Source organism: Myzus persicae, unplaced genomic scaffold, assembly GCF_001856785.1.
Source record: "Myzus persicae strain clone G006 unplaced genomic scaffold, MPER_G0061.0, whole genome shotgun sequence".
In the NCBI taxonomy this organism is placed as follows: domain Eukaryota; kingdom Metazoa; phylum Arthropoda; class Insecta; order Hemiptera; family Aphididae; genus Myzus; species Myzus persicae.
Genome location: NW_019104266.1, coordinates 232,978 through 251,692, shown reverse-complemented (window position 1 = coordinate 251,692; position 18,715 = coordinate 232,978). Strand labels below are relative to the sequence as shown.

The 18,715-nt window shown below is 34.1% G+C and overlaps 1 protein-coding gene across 2 annotated transcripts in view; it reads right to left on the bottom strand.

Annotated features, from left to right (window-relative positions):
* LOC111040606 (myocyte-specific enhancer factor 2-like) overlaps window positions 1-18,715 on the bottom strand; it is an 81,936-nt gene that overhangs the window by 4,462 nt on the left and 58,759 nt on the right. Inside the window, exon 1 of one of the 2 annotated variants that reach the window (XM_022324551.1) lies at window positions 12,091-12,291. The exons of the other annotated variant lie outside the window; for it this stretch is intronic. The gene's annotated coding sequence lies outside the window, so the exon portion shown is untranslated. Of the gene's footprint in view, window positions 1-12,090; window positions 12,292-18,715 lie in introns of those variants that run through there. 2 annotated transcript variants of the gene reach the window in all.

Here is an 18,715-nt window from a genome sequence, read left to right as displayed (position 1 = left end):
ATTTACGTACACAATGTAATAAACTAATAACACTAATATAATATTATATAGCTAATCACAAGACGTGAGGAATAACGTAATTTATTAGGTCCTGCCCTCCCACTGTTCAGTGTTCAGTCATCGACTGTTGTCGTAAATCACACGGTTGATGTTTTGAAAATCAAATACAATATAGGTATACTATACACGAGGATATAATAAATATACATTTAAATATTTCGGGCACTCATGGTATTGAATATTTTAATGATTCCAATATTATTCTTGAGTCAAAGACACGAAAAGAGATTTTATATTTTTTAATCCGTTTCAATACTATTTTTCATTGAAAAATATTTCATTGTCGCGATGACGAAATTAAAATTCCCCAACCGCCAGCCAGGCATACATGATAGTCGTTAAATCACGTAAAATATACAAATTGAATCGAAAAGAGACGTTGGCGAATAGCTTTGAATTATTGTAACATATAATTATAAGTATATACCTACTTCGTATAAACGCAGAATGTCTTGGTAGTTGGTATCCCCATGAGAGGTATTAATATATTATTATCTACCAAAAATAGGTACTTTTATGAAAAATCTATCGGCCAGTAACGATATTTCACGGGGCTAAATTAAGCAGAAGCACGCCGTGTACAAGTGTACACCACCAATAAAATGAGTTGTGATGAATCTGTATTTGTTTTCGCTAACTACGATGGATACATAATGTAACTATTACCATACGAATCTGTTAATAGTATAATATTAATCATTGTGACGTGCTTCCCTTGTTAAGCAGTGGATTAAAATAAATAAATCACCGTTATATACCTATCAGCTATTGTTGATATAACAAAATCAAAATTATTGATAAAAACAGAATGCAAAGATTTCCAAAATAACATACATTAACAAGAAAAACACCGTATCTATTTAGGATCGAGAGGTTATTTTTATTCGTTTCGAGTTATTTATAAGAGTTTTTTCCGACGGATATCCGGTCAAAATAAATGCGGCCGCTCTTTACGTTCAACACTCAATGACCAATGTCGCCGCATACAATATCGGCGAATGACGGCGATCACTATTCACTCACACACACGTCACACCACGTCCAGGTATGTACATGATCGGTGTAAAAATTAATAATTTAAAAAAAAACTAATAAAATACGAACACGTGGTGTAACGCCAGTGCTATCCGATGACAATCATAATAATAATTATTATCGTCACTGCCTCCCGACATTATAACGTCCGACAATAATAATTACGAACAACAAACACGCGTGCGCGCAATATAAGACAAGTCGTCGGTTGCGAAGAAAAAAGCAGATTATCTCGCGGCCGAAAAATGCATGGACAAAAACGCGAGATAAACACATTTCACGCATGTGCGTATATGCAACAGGTCGCATAAATTTCTCGATATCAACAGAAAACAACGAGACGCGCACGTCTTGCTCCTTTCATTTACACACCAGCGTTTTTTTTATATTCTAGATTCTCCACACGCGAGCGGGCGAACGGGCAACGCGTAAACATTCCCATCAGTTTCGTCTTCGCCGCCACAGTTAGTCCCGTAAACGGGTGTGCGCGCATTACATTTATTTCCGAGGATATTGTAATATTATTATTGTTGCATCGAACTGTTTACACGGAGAAAAAACTTTTGGTTTATTGGGAAAAAAACCTGTGGAAATGGATCCAGACAACGCCGCGGCGGCAACTGGTTGTGCGTCGTGGTGGAGAGGTGGCGGTGAGAGGGTGCAGCAGCGGGTAGCGACTAGCGACGACGGTATGCATGCATTCGTTGGTGTATGTGGTGCGCGTGTGACTGTGGATATGTTTACGGACGTGTTTATTATTATTACTCGAACGAGGTTAATAATAATAGGTATATTATACTTAATACTATATCGACGGTGTTAGGTGACGTTTAAAAAAATACAATGGAGACATGATCACACTCGCCAAGAAGTGTTTTTATCACTTAACATGATTTGGATTTTTGATTAAATCCTTGACGAAAGTGAAAAAACTTAAATGAAAGGGGGAGCAGAAGAGTTCCATTTTATTTATGCGCTTGCAAATATTGAATGTTGTTAACAACGGTTTAATTTAACGCCGTATTAAAATAAAAGAAATAACGTCTTATTAAGAATATTAAGAGAAATGACACCCACTCAACATACCCAGTACGGGGCAGCAGCACCTGCCACTACTCAACCTTCAGTTCGATGATTTGCTGCCGTTCTACGGGACTTATCAGACGGTGACCCAGGTCACTAAAGACAAACATAAACGCGATCTCACACACACGATCGAAGGTCGTAATTTTTCAATTTCTCGCCAGGGAAGGAAAATACGAGAATCGTAAATCGCTCGGCAAGGAGCAATTTAATCGAATTAAATGCGATTTCGTAACGGGACACCGTCTACGAACGGCATCGATTCAAACACAAGATAAAATAATGTTGTTGTCGTCGATACCGGACAGTATTATGTATATTATATGGTACGCATATGTTCCAGGTTCAGGAAAAAAAAGGTTCAGAAGACATTTTTCACTTAAGCCCACCGTGATAAGACACGCCAATGGCGTCTCAAACATCACGGTATCATATACACACCTACAACACAAGACGGCACAGTTATAATACTTCAGGAAATCGGTCAAATGATAATATTATTATTTTAATTCGAACGACGACGGCGATACCACAATCAAACACAACCGGTTTGTTTTAAAATTAAACACACTGTTTTTTTCTTCTCGAAATCCGGTAAATCCGGATTTTATCAATACCGATTTAGATACAATCGAGATCAAAATATCGAACCGATGTAAACTTAGAAGAAACTCACGGAAATACAAATTACAAATCGTTATTACTACAATAGAAAATATCTATGTTTTAACTGGTTTAACAATGGGCACAGTGTACATAAATCATTTTGAATCAAAATAATATTTCACATCTAAATTATTAAAGGAAAAAAAACATTATTTTGTCTGTATTACCGGTGTAAAAAGAGCAAGCCCAAAATTGACTCTTGCCAACAACAAAATAAGGTGTACCGACACCTGTTTTTTTTATTAGTATAGCCGAAAGAAAACAATTACATTCTCGAAAACTTATAGGCAGTTCATAGTTGATTGTCAACAAGTTTTTGAATACGGCTATTGCATACGCGCGAGTGGCAAAATGCTTTACGGACGATAGACAAATATAACATTAATATTATAATTCCATTTATCATATAAAATTCAGGTGCCTATATAATTCCTATTTCCGACAATTATAAAATAAATTAATTTTGATAGTACTGATTGACAAAATGAAAGTTTAAAAATAGACTGAATGAGCACCTTCTCTAATTGGTTGTTTTTCAAACTATTATAATTGGTTACGTTTACCTTAGTTGGAAACGTTTATACAATTATTTCATATCAACTACAACTATAATATTCCAGACGATAGTTTCACAGAAAGCACGACATTACTACGATAATATTATATTTTAGGCGTACAGTTTCTTCAGAAAAATCCAAACGAAGGGGAATACAAATCACCACAAATTACTACCTATTTACACGGTGAGAAAATAAAAATGTGAAACCCATTCATAAGACATTTTAACTATACCGGACACGGTTGTGCAGCGACTGGTGAGACACAAGTGCGTACAGGCAGGGTGTGTAGTTGTAGTGGGCGTGCGCCGGAGGGGTGGTCTATGACGACGTTGACACTGAGGGCGACGGCGGCGGATGGACTAAGTTCAACAAACGTCGGGAATTACGTGGGCTGTAGGCAATTTAATTTGGCACGCGGCCGCCCGCGCTTAGGGGTAGTCGGGTTGAAATTCACGTAGTGCTCGACGCGTGGGCCGCACTTTACAGGGGTGGAGGTATAGTGTGTGGTGTATAGGCTATGAGCTACGGGGTATAATACATACAATACAATGAGTGTTTTTCATTTTCAGGATTAGTCCCAAAATCAATTTTCGATGACGCAAGTGAAAATCGTGGTTCCAGGGAGGGGGAGGGGGCAGTGTTGTAGTATGGTATTATATTTGAAATATTTTACATTCCACTTTTCGAGGCTTTTGAGTATAAAATGAATGTCACAGTCAGCGGTGATAAAAATTAATGTTTGATCTTTTTTGTGTATAAAATGATTGTGTACCTATTATTTAAGCCTACGAGCCACAATGTATTAAATTTTTATATAATTTTATACAAACAAACAATAAAAAATATCATTTTTTTATCACCGGAAATTCACATTCATGATAAAATTAATATTTGACCACCGTGTGAAAATGTACATGCAGATCAATTATACCTATAGTTTCCTTACTGAATTGAGTTTAAAACTGTCCATCATTATTCAATATTAATTGTGATACGATGATGATTGCATTATTACTAGATGACAATATCGCATCATTTTGTGGTCTGAAAAAGATCGGAATTTACACTGTTTTGTAGCGATAAGATATAGGGTTCAGCTTGTGACAAAAGGTAAATACTACTATGTGCAATGTGCCTATAATTATAAATTATTCTGTGGTACCAATCGATCGCCCTTTTGAACCACCATCAGTGACCTTGCAGGCAGAATATTCCGTTTAAAAACGTTTCTCACATGTGATAGTGATATCCTTATCGATGTATCAATGTATTAATATTGTCGAGTTACACGATAATAAAGCATCACAATCTTTTGTGAACAAAAAAAAAAACTTAACACAAGATCCCACCATGTGGGACACAACGCTGCTTCCGTAGTCTAACCAGTTCAAAAACGAACATTCCGAAAGTTTCGGAGTAATTTCCTGCCCCCAGGTCTCATCCTAATATTGTAAGTCGCTGAGCACACACACAAACTCGGTAGCGGTACACCATTTATTTCATTCAAATTTGTTTTTTAGCTAGATCGTGGGCGTCAGCTACATTCATACACATCCGTTCTCTAGCAGCCGCCGCCGACGTCGTGACGCAATCGGTGTTGTTACCATCGATCGCCAATCGCCGACGCCACCACCGGCAAACACACCACCACTTACCCTAACCATAACCTGAGCACGCGTCGCCGCCGCCCATGTCGCACGAGGGCTTTTGTCTGATGCCGATACCACCGCTGCCGCCGCCAATGACGTTGGAACGTGGCCTTGACCACGTGGGTCCGAAAACGGCGGCGATGATGCCGGGATTTATGAAGCAGCGACGTACGTGTGCGCCCGACCGGCGCTGCGCGGCGTGACGTTCAATCAACCCTCCTCCCACCAAGACGACTACCCACCACCCAGACGACATTGGACCCCCCCCCCACACACACACACACGCACACACGCGATATTGTAATATTATATATTTATACTATATACAATATACCTACATAATATATGATTTTGAACCCTTTGAAGGAAAACCATCTGCAAATTTAATATCGGCGATATGGATTTTTTCTCGTCCGCCCACCTACAACATCCCCTATGACACCTGAACCTTCGAAATTCGACTTATTTTGAGAGAGAAAACCCGTAATTATGTCGACTCCCACGTATTACTTACGTAACGACACAACTCACACTCACGAGTCGTGAAGAAGATACACCACCAGACCGCCCGCCACCACTATACCATCCCCACGTACAGTAAAACACTTCTCGCACCTCACCACCACCGATTGCCCCAAACTTCATTAATTTTTTTCGCGTTCATTCAGTAAAAACGTTCGCGCCTTGGGAGAATTCGCGGGCACGCGCACATACACCCACACTTGACGTTTCTCGCGCGCAAAAACCATAACTGTGGCTGTTGAGTTACATAATAATGACGAGTCGTTAATGGACAGTAATGCCAGGCAACATCAAAGGGTGGCGATATATCGACGACTTCTTCAATTAGAGCGATATCGTAAAAGCTTTCGACTGGTATTCGATAACTAACCACGGCAGTGAGAGTGCTATTGGAAGCGCGTGCGCGAGTTGTACTCGTCGCTTTTCACACGTCCAATATACATGAAATCGTTATAAAATTACAGCGAGTTTTAGTGTAAAATAGATGGAAAGGTCGTCGTCCGCTTACTCTTTAATCGCGAAAATTGTATGGCTTTTACTCACATCGCTCTGTATATCATTATGTACAAGCTCAATTGCCCAAATGGCAAGCTATTATAATATCATGACGTCAGCCGTCAGTCAGTCGCGCGACCCTGGCGAAGAGGTAAGCTGGTGGCGGCGGCGAAAGCATCGGCGACGATTAACCGAAAGCACTGGAGTTCCTCTACCTTCCGCTCATTGTAACGACTCGTATTATATTACGAAACATTTCAATTATCCTAACTAGTAGGTAAAAGGTAGGTACTCGAGATAATGTATACTACCACACGTCCACACGACTTAAGAGGTAGGTACTTTGGTTTTATTTTTTCATCGACGATCTATATATTGTGTACTTAAATTAATTTTTAATGGGATAGAGAATGAATATTGACTACAGGTGGTAGCTATCACATAGATGCATAGATACAATATTATTTCGCAAAACGAATGAAATGCTAAGACCCTACACCATGACGTCATTGTTATAGGTACTACGGTGACAAGCAGTAGAGCTGATCATTTGTAAACGAACAAATAACAATAGATATGACAAAAATACCTTTTTTAATACCTCATCAGTATACTCGAACGCTAGTCATAATATGTAGTAGTCTAATTAAATTTTCATAGTTAAATTACATATCAGAAAAATATTTCTTCGGACAATCACATTTGCGTGTTTTTCTTCAAAGAAGAAATTTAAAAATTGTATTAGATCTTAATTTATTGCTAAAATATTAAGCTTACAACTTTGTTTATATGATGGTAGTTAAATCAGTTATCACATTTTAAAAACAGTTTTACATTTTTACCTACCAATGTTTGTAATTGTATGCATGAAAAACATATAACACATTACAAATGCACGGAATACTACCAAAAAGTAAGAGGTAAAAAATTCCAGTACACATATTAAGGTAAAAGGAAAAATATGACGTGAGGCACAATTAAACTAAGAATTAGTATTCATATAGATTTTAACTAAATGATTTACCTGACGAAATTAATAAATCTTGTAGGTACCAATAACGGCAAAATATATTATTTTAAATATTGTTATACATACATGTATACCGAATTTTTTTTTAAATAGGTATATCATTTTTTTGACGAAAGTAAATTAACTTGTAACTCATAATATTCGATAAATATTAAATTTATTGAATTTTTTTAGTTAAGATAGTAAATACTTAATTAAATTGAGAAATCGTTATAATATATAATGAATATGATGCTAAGTAAAAAATTATAATCATTGAATTTTTTTTAAATTAATATTTTAATATTCTTACATAATGTGTATACCGGACTTTCTTACCTCAGACTTTTTTACCACGATTCATACTTAAAGAATCATTCTATATGTAACACTTAAAACTGTTTTAAGTAAAAACAGTATTTTATTTTTAACTTTTAGAAGAAATATACAATTTGTGCAACTTTGTGCTTAAGGGCACAATACATTTATATGATATGTCTTACACCCCCAGGGGGCGGACCACAGGTTGAGAACCACTGCTATAAGATATCCACAAAAACAGTAAAGAAAGAAGAAACCCAATAATAGCACTATTTTTTTATTCATTTATTTATTAAATTTTACTCATTAAGAATAATAAGAATATCTCTACGCCAGTCCTTTTCTAGTCGTCGAGGAGGATTTCCAGGAATTGTACCAGTAGCTAACTTCATCTGATGTGATGAAATTGGGGCGAGGAGGGTTTATTATGACAGCGTTTATAGTATGCAATGCTATTTGTAGTAATGACCCTGTATGTAAAGAAAAAAATGGAAATATATAGTATTTCATTAGTGAGAGCGCGTAAGATATTGTTTTGAATATTATTGATAATGGATTTTTTGGCATTGGCCTAGAGTTGGAGTCCACCACATCGGCTTAATCAAGAATTTATAAATGAAGTTAAAAAAGTTAAAAACATTTTTACATAAGATTAAATAATTACTTCCAAAATTGTACATTTATATGGATTTTTACGCAGTACCTCCACTATTTGTCATTAAAACCATTATAAAATATTATATAGGTAAAATATAAATTGTTAAACGATTTCAGTATGTAATGAATTTTTTCATAACAAAAGGAATGAACATTGTTTGGAGCTGTTATGGGAATATATTAGTTATATTTTTGCTAGCTATAATACAACACACTACCATCCGAATGACTCCCACGTGGAAATCGATATGAATTCAACGAGTTAAATCACTAACAATATAACACAGTTGACAATTTTACATTATAGGTATCTATTATGGCGACTCACACGTGTTACGTACACGTTTAACAATGGGAACAACTAAAATGACATTTTTCTTAATTTTATATAATTATAATAAATACTTAACATATAATATTGGTTATCAAAACATATTATAATTTATATAAACGTTAAATAATTACCTCGATAATTACATACACAATTTCGGTCCCACCATCAGAGCCCACTACAAATACACTTTTTTTTTAAATACGGATATTTAGTTCACATTTCATATTTGTATCTTCAGTTAAATAGAACATAGTGTATAAGAAAATAAATAACACAATTAATTAAATATAAACAGATGTTGCTACCATACAAAATTGAAATTGGTATGCTTAATTGTTTACTAAAAGATATTATATTTTATCATAGAATAAAACTAAAACATGATAGTTTTTCATTTAAAAACAAAAATTAATTAATTTCATCTCGAAATAAATAAACATCACGTAATAATCCTAATATTTATTATGATAATAAAACACATTTTAGTGAACTACATATTACATTATCATTAATTTATTGGTTCACGTGTAGTGTTGACTACCAATTACATGTTAGGTACATTAACATTCAGATTACAGATTTCAAATCATTTCAATCAAATGGTACCCAAAAGTATTTAGATACGCAAATTTTCTTTCAAAATCATTAAGTATTCTTACTGTGGTCAAATTTGATGGTGACGATTTATCATTTATCTCTATTTTTTTTTCAATTTGGATTAATATCAAAATAATCTATTCTAATATTTTATTTTTTATTTTTCACCGATGATATAATAATAGGTATGCGTATTCAAAATGTATTTTTTGAACTGAATGAGTATTTTCATAGAAAAAAATTAATTGCGTTAAAATGTTATTTTACTTAGTTACGACCTCGGTATTGGATTTGATTCTAAATTTATTTTAAAAATCATATTTAATTTAATAGGAATAAATAATTCTATACACTGGGCTTATTAAAAAAACATGCAGGAACTTTCAAGACTTTTAAAAAACGATCAGTGTTCATTAGTTGGCGATGAAATCCTTTAACTTAATCTAAGAAGTTAACTACTCATCGCTACCTACTTGTCTACCTATAACAACCGTACAATATGATCCCTCCTGTTCCATGTTTATAGATTTCATTCCGACTATTCAGAGATTTGAAGATATAAGATTTTATTTACCTAGACTAAAATTATTATTAACTGAAAATAAATCAAATTTTCCCTTCAAATAATCAAATTATTAGCTCAGATTTGTTAGAACCAAATACTTAAACATAATAATATCGGAATGCCGGTGTTAACAATAAGTCCCTCTATATTCTAAAACCAGTGTTCTTTAAGTTTCACAACAGGTACCTATATCCCAATAATGGCTATGTCGCAATAACGGCACTTGAGAGTAGACTCGGCGAATTTTTTAATTATGTAATTGTTGAAAATGATATTTTTAAAGTTGTAAAAAATAAAAGTTAATATTTCTTAAGATTTGTATTTTTTTTTTAAATTCCTTTACAACAAAAATAATAAAATTGTGTACCATATATTTATTACAATTTCTGGTAGCACAAGTATAGGGGAAGGGGATTAATTTATAAAATAATAAATTATGCAAATTAATTTAACACCATAAAAAAACCGCCTTCTTGCATTATCATTTCAACGTCTTTACTAGTACCAGGCACGGATCCAGAGCAAAGATCTGGGGGGAAGGGGCTACAATTTTTTGCTAATGTAAAATTACAATATTGGAATCACTGTCCACCATGAACTAAGATAATACTATCTTAATTTGTGCACCTCAGAATGATACGTATAATAATAACTATATTATCAGACATACATGTAATTTAAATTATAGTAATATCAGGATATGTAGAATTATTAAAAAAAAATTGAGAAATAGTATGTTGGGGGGGGGGGGAGCAGGGCACTTGGGTCTCCTCCCTAGATCCGCCCCTGGCTAGAACGTATCAATTGATTGTGTTGTATTATCTTATAATACAAAAGTTAAGTGTACAAAATAACTACTGCCTTTGTAAATATTATAATATTGATAATAATTTCCGTAAAAAATTATTATTATTATTATTGGTGTTTAATGTGCTTACCAACATAACATTATTCATCTAATTTTTAAACAGTAAAACCTTAGTAATACCTTTTCGATTTATTTATACACAAAAATTGTAGTTGTAAAAAAAAAAATAGTCAGAATGATAAAACGTCAATATAGTACAGGGTTAATAGTCCACTACGTTTGGACATACTTCGTATTTGACACGTCCGAGTCAGTTAAAGATACTTTATCTTTGATAACAACGAACGCATGCGGCTCTATACGCTAATTATATATTATTATACCGTATTACAAACGGCTGTCGTTTATAATGCATAACTAATGAGTATTCAAAGGCACCAAATAAGATAAAAACCGTTTAAATGCACAATTTGACGGAAAACCCTACACGCGAGTGGACATAAATTAATTTACCACATGAACGATTTCAGCTCGAGTGGAACAATCCCTACAGCCGCATGTCTGCGTGTGGTGGTTCGTCGAAAGACATTACAAACTTTCAAAGATACCGAAGACAAATAAAATATTATTATCCATGAATATCAATATTGAGAATAATCAGTTCTAAAATTAAATAATTGGGTGCACGAAAAATAAACAGGTATCGCATTGTTATTTACGAGGTTATTTATATCTCAATAACATACAGGTATCAGAGTAAATTGTACATTATAATCCTGGGTTACTTTTATAGATTTGATTTTTAAGATAATGGAATTAGGTACCTAATGCATTAAAGCTTAATAGAATTGCATTCGATATTTAACTTTTACCTAAATTTAAAATAGTATGAACGATAACGACGACGATATACATAAACATCATTATAATATATATTTATTAGCGGTGAAGTACCTTCTCATTATTTCACCAAAATAATTAGTTAATTAATTTGAAGTACCTACCTGTAAGTATTAAATACAATTCACGATTATTTACATTTACTGGTAAATTTCAGTTGTGTGCATCGGAGGGAGAAAGGAACTAATTCAACCAATATAATATAATATTACAAAGGTGAATATTTCATTACCCTTTGAACTCTGGCCAAAATCGGCAATAGTGACCTTGGAATGCTTAAACTTTGAAAAATATATTGGGAAAAACAAATTAAGTCTTTTAAGGTAGAGTAACTACCTACATGGCTATATTAATTTACACAAGATAAAATAAACTTTACACGGTAGTAATCAAATAAAGAATCGTTAAATAGATAAAAAGTATTTCTTGATTAACATTAACGTCGGTAATTGTGCGAATTAATTTTGTTTGTGGGCACGTTAGAGCAATTTTTGATGATAATTGTATTTTTAAAGCAAGCAAATTCAACGATACAAGAAATATTTTTCTTTTAAAAACCACGTAGATATTCTTCTCCGAGTAGGGAACACATTTTACTCGGATCATTTAAGTGTCCTTAAGGGAATTATCAACTGCGCAAATACCAAGGCAAAAACTAGTTTTATTTTTTAAAACCCTAACTCAAAATTTTTTATTATTACTATCACAAAGTTATTTATAATATTACAGATAATATCTTAGAGAACTAGCAGCATAAAAAGTATTAAGGTTTACAAAATATGTACAATAATAACATTACAAGTCGCAACGCGATGGAGTGGAAACTTACCAATTGTCGGCGAGAAAGTGGCGGGAAACGGTTGAGATTTGAAAAAAAATATTTCCAATCTCACATCGTCTACAAACAACGGCGACACCAGCAACACGACGACGACAGATTGATCGACATCGACCAAAATCGGTAATCCGCGGTATTCGCGAAGAAAATACTGTTGGGAAATCAGCAATACCTGTTGGTCGGACGCTCGTCGGTATCACGCGGGAAACGTGACCGTAGGACGTGTGGCGGTGGTAGAGTCCGCCGCGGAGAAGGAAAACTACGAAAAGCCTATTCGAGGAACGATATTACTATTACAGTAGAAGAGAGACGACAGAGAAACTGATCTTTGGACCGTAGACGGCGGCTACTACTACTGTACTACCGTACAGAGTGAGTGTTATTTCTGGCCGCGGAAATTTCAAACGCGTAACGACGAGTTTTTTTAAAAATCGAAAAGGACTTAACGTTCGCGGACGACGACCGGCGTACGCGGCGAGGTGACGGCCGACGGTACGATGGAGAAATGTAGAGAGGAAAAGTAAAGTGGGAAACGACGAAATGATAATAACGAAAAAAAAAACTGAAAGCGTCGCGGAGCGCCGGCGTGTGCAAACAGCGCGCCAGACGAAAAGACTGTGCGGAAAAATGCCCCCGAGCGCGAGGAAGAACCACTTTGTGCCACCCGGGACTGCAGTAGTGTAGTGTTGCCAACACGACCGGCACATACGGCGCGCATCACGCACGCACAAGCAAATTCGCCGCCGTGCGCGCGCGCGCGCAGTGCCCTCACCACGCATTCTACACACACACGCGCGCGCACACACACACAAGCACACGCACATGGGAACCGTGACGTCAAGACCGGCGTCCACGGGATGAGGGTGGGCGCGGGGTGAACTTTTTTTCGTTATTCCTTTCGTATTGTCGTCGTCGTACGCAATAACGACATCGCATTAATTCGAAAGTCCAAATTCGGATACCGGCTTGTATTGCTCGGTACGACTTTCGCGATGCGAAATACCGTTTTACAATATAGCTTCTCTTCGTAAAATTAAAAACCGTTTTGTTTAAATATATTGACAAAAAAACATAAGTATTGGCGTATTACAGATTTCGTGAAACTTTTGTTCGTGTGTACAATGTGCATGTTACATACTTATGAAAAATTATATTTATCTGTGAATACCGATGTAAATTTTTTCATTTCGTGTTCCTATAATCTATATAGTACATAGTACCTGTTTTGTATATAAGTCATGATTATTTTGAATGACGTCGTGATCTTTGTGCATTAAAATGTCTTACATTTTAAATTTTTTTCGTTGTATATGCATAGTGTATTGTATATTCTACACAAAAATCAGCTCCAAAGTTGCCCTTTCAACACGATAATATTAGTCATCATGCTATGTATGCCTGGCGGATGTTATAACTTATAGGTTGTTTCTTTTAAAAATTGTTTTTAAACCTATAGTAGGTATACTAGCCTCTTTGAACTCTATTTCCAACATAAATGCACTATAAAATACACTTTATAGAAAAAAGAAAAAAACCGAAACAGTTTTAACCTAACATAAAAATAATTAACTATTACGATTTACAATTAAAGAAGTCAAAGTTGAAAAAATTGAAAATGTGATCGGTGTTATACTGCTACATTGTGATGTGTCATGTACTCATGTGTGATGCCTCTTATATAAATATGTATAATATTGATGTATTTGTCGCGGTCAATTCACTTGAACCTAAAAACGGCAAGTTAGCTGCAGGCTACTATACAAGCTATACCACATCGTGTAAAACAGGTTTTATAGAAAAATCTCGGAGAACCAATTCGGATGTGGATATAAGAATGATATTATATAATATGCGGGTACCAATTCGGATGCAATTCCCGAGTACGTCGACCGATAAAATAATATTGTCATTGCACGAAATAATAGCTTTATCGTCGTACCACATTTTGACAGTATTGCTCATTTGAATTGTTTTATTTATATCGGCAAAAATCCACAGTTATTGCACCTTGAACAACGACCGTCAACGGGGAACCTGATGACGACGATCGTCATTGTCATAAATACGTTTAAGTCATCCACTCATCCCCGGGATCTCCCACAACGGGCGGGTTCCGATTGTTCCGGCAAACTATCCGGTACCGTGCAGTTCCGTCGTGGCTTTTCGTTTTGTTACAATATCGAATACACATAATACGGGTACCTATAGTATATTATTATTATATCACACGAAAAAATGTATAACAATAATCCTAGGCAAATCCAAATCAATCTCTTCAAATGAATTATTTAAACTATTACGAGTACTTGGCATTGCCAAATTATACAATAAACAAACTTAATATTATATCTTTAAAACAAACTCCACTAAATACTAATATGTACTAAACAGTAAAAAAATCAACCTTACAATAAGAGGAAAATATTTATCGAAATATTATTCATTTAATAACAAAATCTTCAAACACATACATACAGGTTGGTTTTAAGTCTCTATAGATATGATCAAGGTTGATCTAGTATTCTAGTGTAAGTTGCAATAGTTATTTTTATTTTAAATTTAAACTAATAAATTGCTTTTACAATAATCTCAGGAAAAAAAAATGAAATTATATATGTGCCTAAATTAAGAATCTATTAAGAACCAAGAATCCTTAAATGTAGGTATTAATGAATATTTTTCCACCCAAAATATTTTTTCATATCATAATATATTGTTTTTAAAAAATCTATAAAAAAATTTCTTTTTGTATTCTTGTTTTTATTATTATTTTGAATTTGTTATTAATTATTATCATACGATTTATTTATTTTTTTGCTATCTTTTTTTTAGATAAATACACTTGCTCTACGCATAACCGAGTGAGATTGTACCTCAGTGGGGAGCAATACTAGATATTATATTCCATATGTATGAATCTTACCTGTAAGCAATATTTAATTCTAACAATAAATATTATTATTATTATTAATATGAAATCGTATTTGCGTTATCATACGCCGCCTCCGTCGTTGACGTCGCGCGCAAACAATTCACGCCGATTCTCTACTGGCGGTAGAGTGTAATTGTTTTTGTGTAGGTCATAGAGTAATGGTGTATAGGTGTATAGGCAGTAGGTACACGATTCGGAATCACGTAAACGGCTGTACTCGCAAGTCGCGATACGTGACATACAAACGATTGTGGTGACGTCTGATTTTTTTTATAGCAAAATCGAAGAACGAAATAGCGCGAGTCGAAAAAATATTAATAATGAGCCTCTGCTGTGATGAGGTGATGGATGCCAGTATACCTAACTAACCGTTATATACAATCTAATATTCGATTGTCGTCGTTAGTCGTTATATAACAATAGCATAATATTATACTGCACTTAAAGTCTTAAACTGCACTTTGAGTCGCCACTTCCGACTTCGGCCGAGTTCTTGTGTTTTTAACACTATTTCGGATTTATTTTTCAGATTATACGTATGATGGATTTGAGAAAATAAAAAGATTTATTCATTAAACGATTAAATCATGACGATATTTTAATTATATTATTAGGTACTATAACATTTTCAACATGCAATCCCAATAATTATTATTTTAACTCATCGTTGGTACCTATTAGGTGTATATTTACCGAACAGGTGTACACATTTAATATTTATTTTTACTTTGTGATTTTAGCGAATAATATTGAACTTAACACTTCTTGTCACTATATAGTATATACTATTTATAAATAATTACTTTTCATCCAAAAAGCAAATAATTATTTTCCATGATAAAATGAGAACTTCAAAAACGATGCCCACTATCCAACTCTTGGAGTTTAAACTTATTAAACGGTTTAAATACGTTTTACTTCATTATTTATTTACGTCGTTTTAAAAATGTTATTATTGATTTGTTTTTCATTGAAAATAAACAGTACAGTTATTAATATAGCCATATAGGTACAACTTGTACTAATAGGGGCGGACTGGGACTATCATCATCACACCGGGAAAGTAACACGATCAGTATTAACTAGTCACTAGTCCTCCAGTAATTTTCATAAAATACATAATGTAAGTCTCAAATTCTTGGAGTGGCTTATTTAATTTGTACTTTAAGCTCTACATTTTATAAACTTACATTTGAAAACGTATCGGTACGTTCATTTCAATTCGTTTGCACTAAATAATATCACAGAAAATAACGGCTCCAATTTGCATCAAGCGCCGGCGGCGATTGCCACATCAGCACCCTGTCCAGTTCGCCACCGAGTACAATACGTCCATAAATTTTTAATAGTGTATTATTGGACGTTATTATGTATAAACAATCGATTTCTTATAAACGTACACAAATTATTGTAGGAAGAATAATATTTCGCAACCTTATATCATTATACCTATATCATTTTATGATATTATTGTTTTTTTTTCCGTTTTCGAATTTTAATTGATTTTAAATACTCTCATCATTAAATACGTAGCTTAATACGTGCAAGCATATCCCATGCATCAAACCTTGATAATCGCTTTCTACGCACAATCTCGGCAGTTATACTCGTTAATTAGTATTTGGTGGTCGCCAGTGATTGGCGATTGCAACTGAATCACCACGACCATCGTCATATTATTATATTATGAGTAGCTAGTCCAACGTTTTTACAGTGCACATAAGATCTGCATTTATTCATGCGTCGAAGTTTGAAATTCGAACAAACATCTCATATTATTCATATTATCTTATATATTATGGTGTATGACAAACGCACAAATCTGATAAACGATATTGTAGACAATTTCCCAAGGTTCTTAACCTCGTCCGTATTGCTATGCAAATTGTTTTACGAAACGCATTTTGAGACACAAATGCGATTTGCATTTAAACGTCACCGCGGTTATATCAGTAAGAAATCACAATTGTCACTATTCTAGGTGCATTTAAATTGTTCCCGAAACTTATGCAGCAATTATTATTATATGGGTATTTTACAATAAATAGCCTCTGTACGCACATCGCCGAAATAATACAGGCCGTTATCGAGTGGTTAGATCGCAATAATTTACAATCTTATTACAAAACGCTCATTATTGCATACAAAATATGAGTTTCCGAACAAGTGAAGATTTCCGAGCAACGTTTTGACACATTATATATTTTGTTGTCGTACAGTACACCGAGGCACATTGATAATAAAAGGGGTCTAAGCGAGTGATGGTATTCTACCTTGAACCCGTGTATTATAATAGTTTACCTATACATTCCGTAATTCTGTTATTCCAATAGTGGCGCGTGCGAGCTGTAGAAATCGGAAAATATATATACGAACATCGCACACATTAAGCATAGAATTCATATTCTAAAAACACGTGATTTGACATCGCGGACGTATTTTACATATATATGGCGGTGATGTTTTCAAATGTCGAAACATCCCGGTTAGGGTTTGTGTCTAAAAATACAGTTTAATATGGTGAGCAGGGCATAATGATTTTAAATTACACTTAGTAGCACTGTTGTACGAGTAAACACTATATTATTATTGTGAACTAAGCGACTTTTAAAAGTATAGGTTCGGTATAGGTACAAACTTACCGGATGCAAACCTTGGTGATTTGGTTCCCTATCTTAATAATGTAATCTAATAAACGACTAAGGGTCGGCGAACGTCTAAGTTTTTAGTCCCCAATTTTTAACACTTGTTTTTAGCTTGCAGTACATAAATATTATTAATTGACCGCTGAAATGCCCGTCGGTAGTTTTTCTCCAAGGCAAGATGACTTAATTTCCAAGAACACTATAATATTATTATAATCACGAATATTGCAGGAAAGATAAGAGAATGCAATAAATAAATAATAATACGGCAATATGGCGTAATTCGAGGAATCAAAATCCGTCTACCTATATAGCAAAATAATAATAGAATTTATTATTATGGGTTTCCGTTATAATATCCGAAACGTCTGTAGTCTGTGTCTGACGTCTGCAGTTGTTGGTAAAATGTATAACAATATTAATAATTGACTAATTCGTTATTTAATTAATGCTGTAATAATAAACCGAATCCAAAGAAAATTATTGTTGGAATGCAACGAAAAATTGAAAACGGTTATTAATTTACAGATGTAATTGAAACGTATATTTATTAATTAATATTAATTATATGAACACCATAGATTATATTCAATACTATGTTGAATGAAATTCTTCGAAAACGAATACATGTATATCGAATCAATCATAAGTGAATTTGGAAGCTTTATATAAGGCTTCAAAGTACACATAATATATTAATATATAACTAACATAATATATTTTAGGTATTCATATTATACATCGCGATTCATGATTTCATGGGTCATAAGTGGGTGACCCTAGAACGATTTTTATTCGGGCCCGCAGACTGCAGAGGAGAAATTTATTTTAAATTATTATTTTAGATGGTGATGGATTTAATAAGAATTTTGTCAGTTTTAATTCCATCGTTTTATTTTTTACGTTTTTCAATAATGATTTTGTGTACCTTGAATTTTGATGGCCCACAAAAATTCCTGAATTCCCGATGTGGCCCTCCAAAAATATTATTAATTGTTTGTACGTCATTCTATAAATAAATAATACTTCATGGGCAATA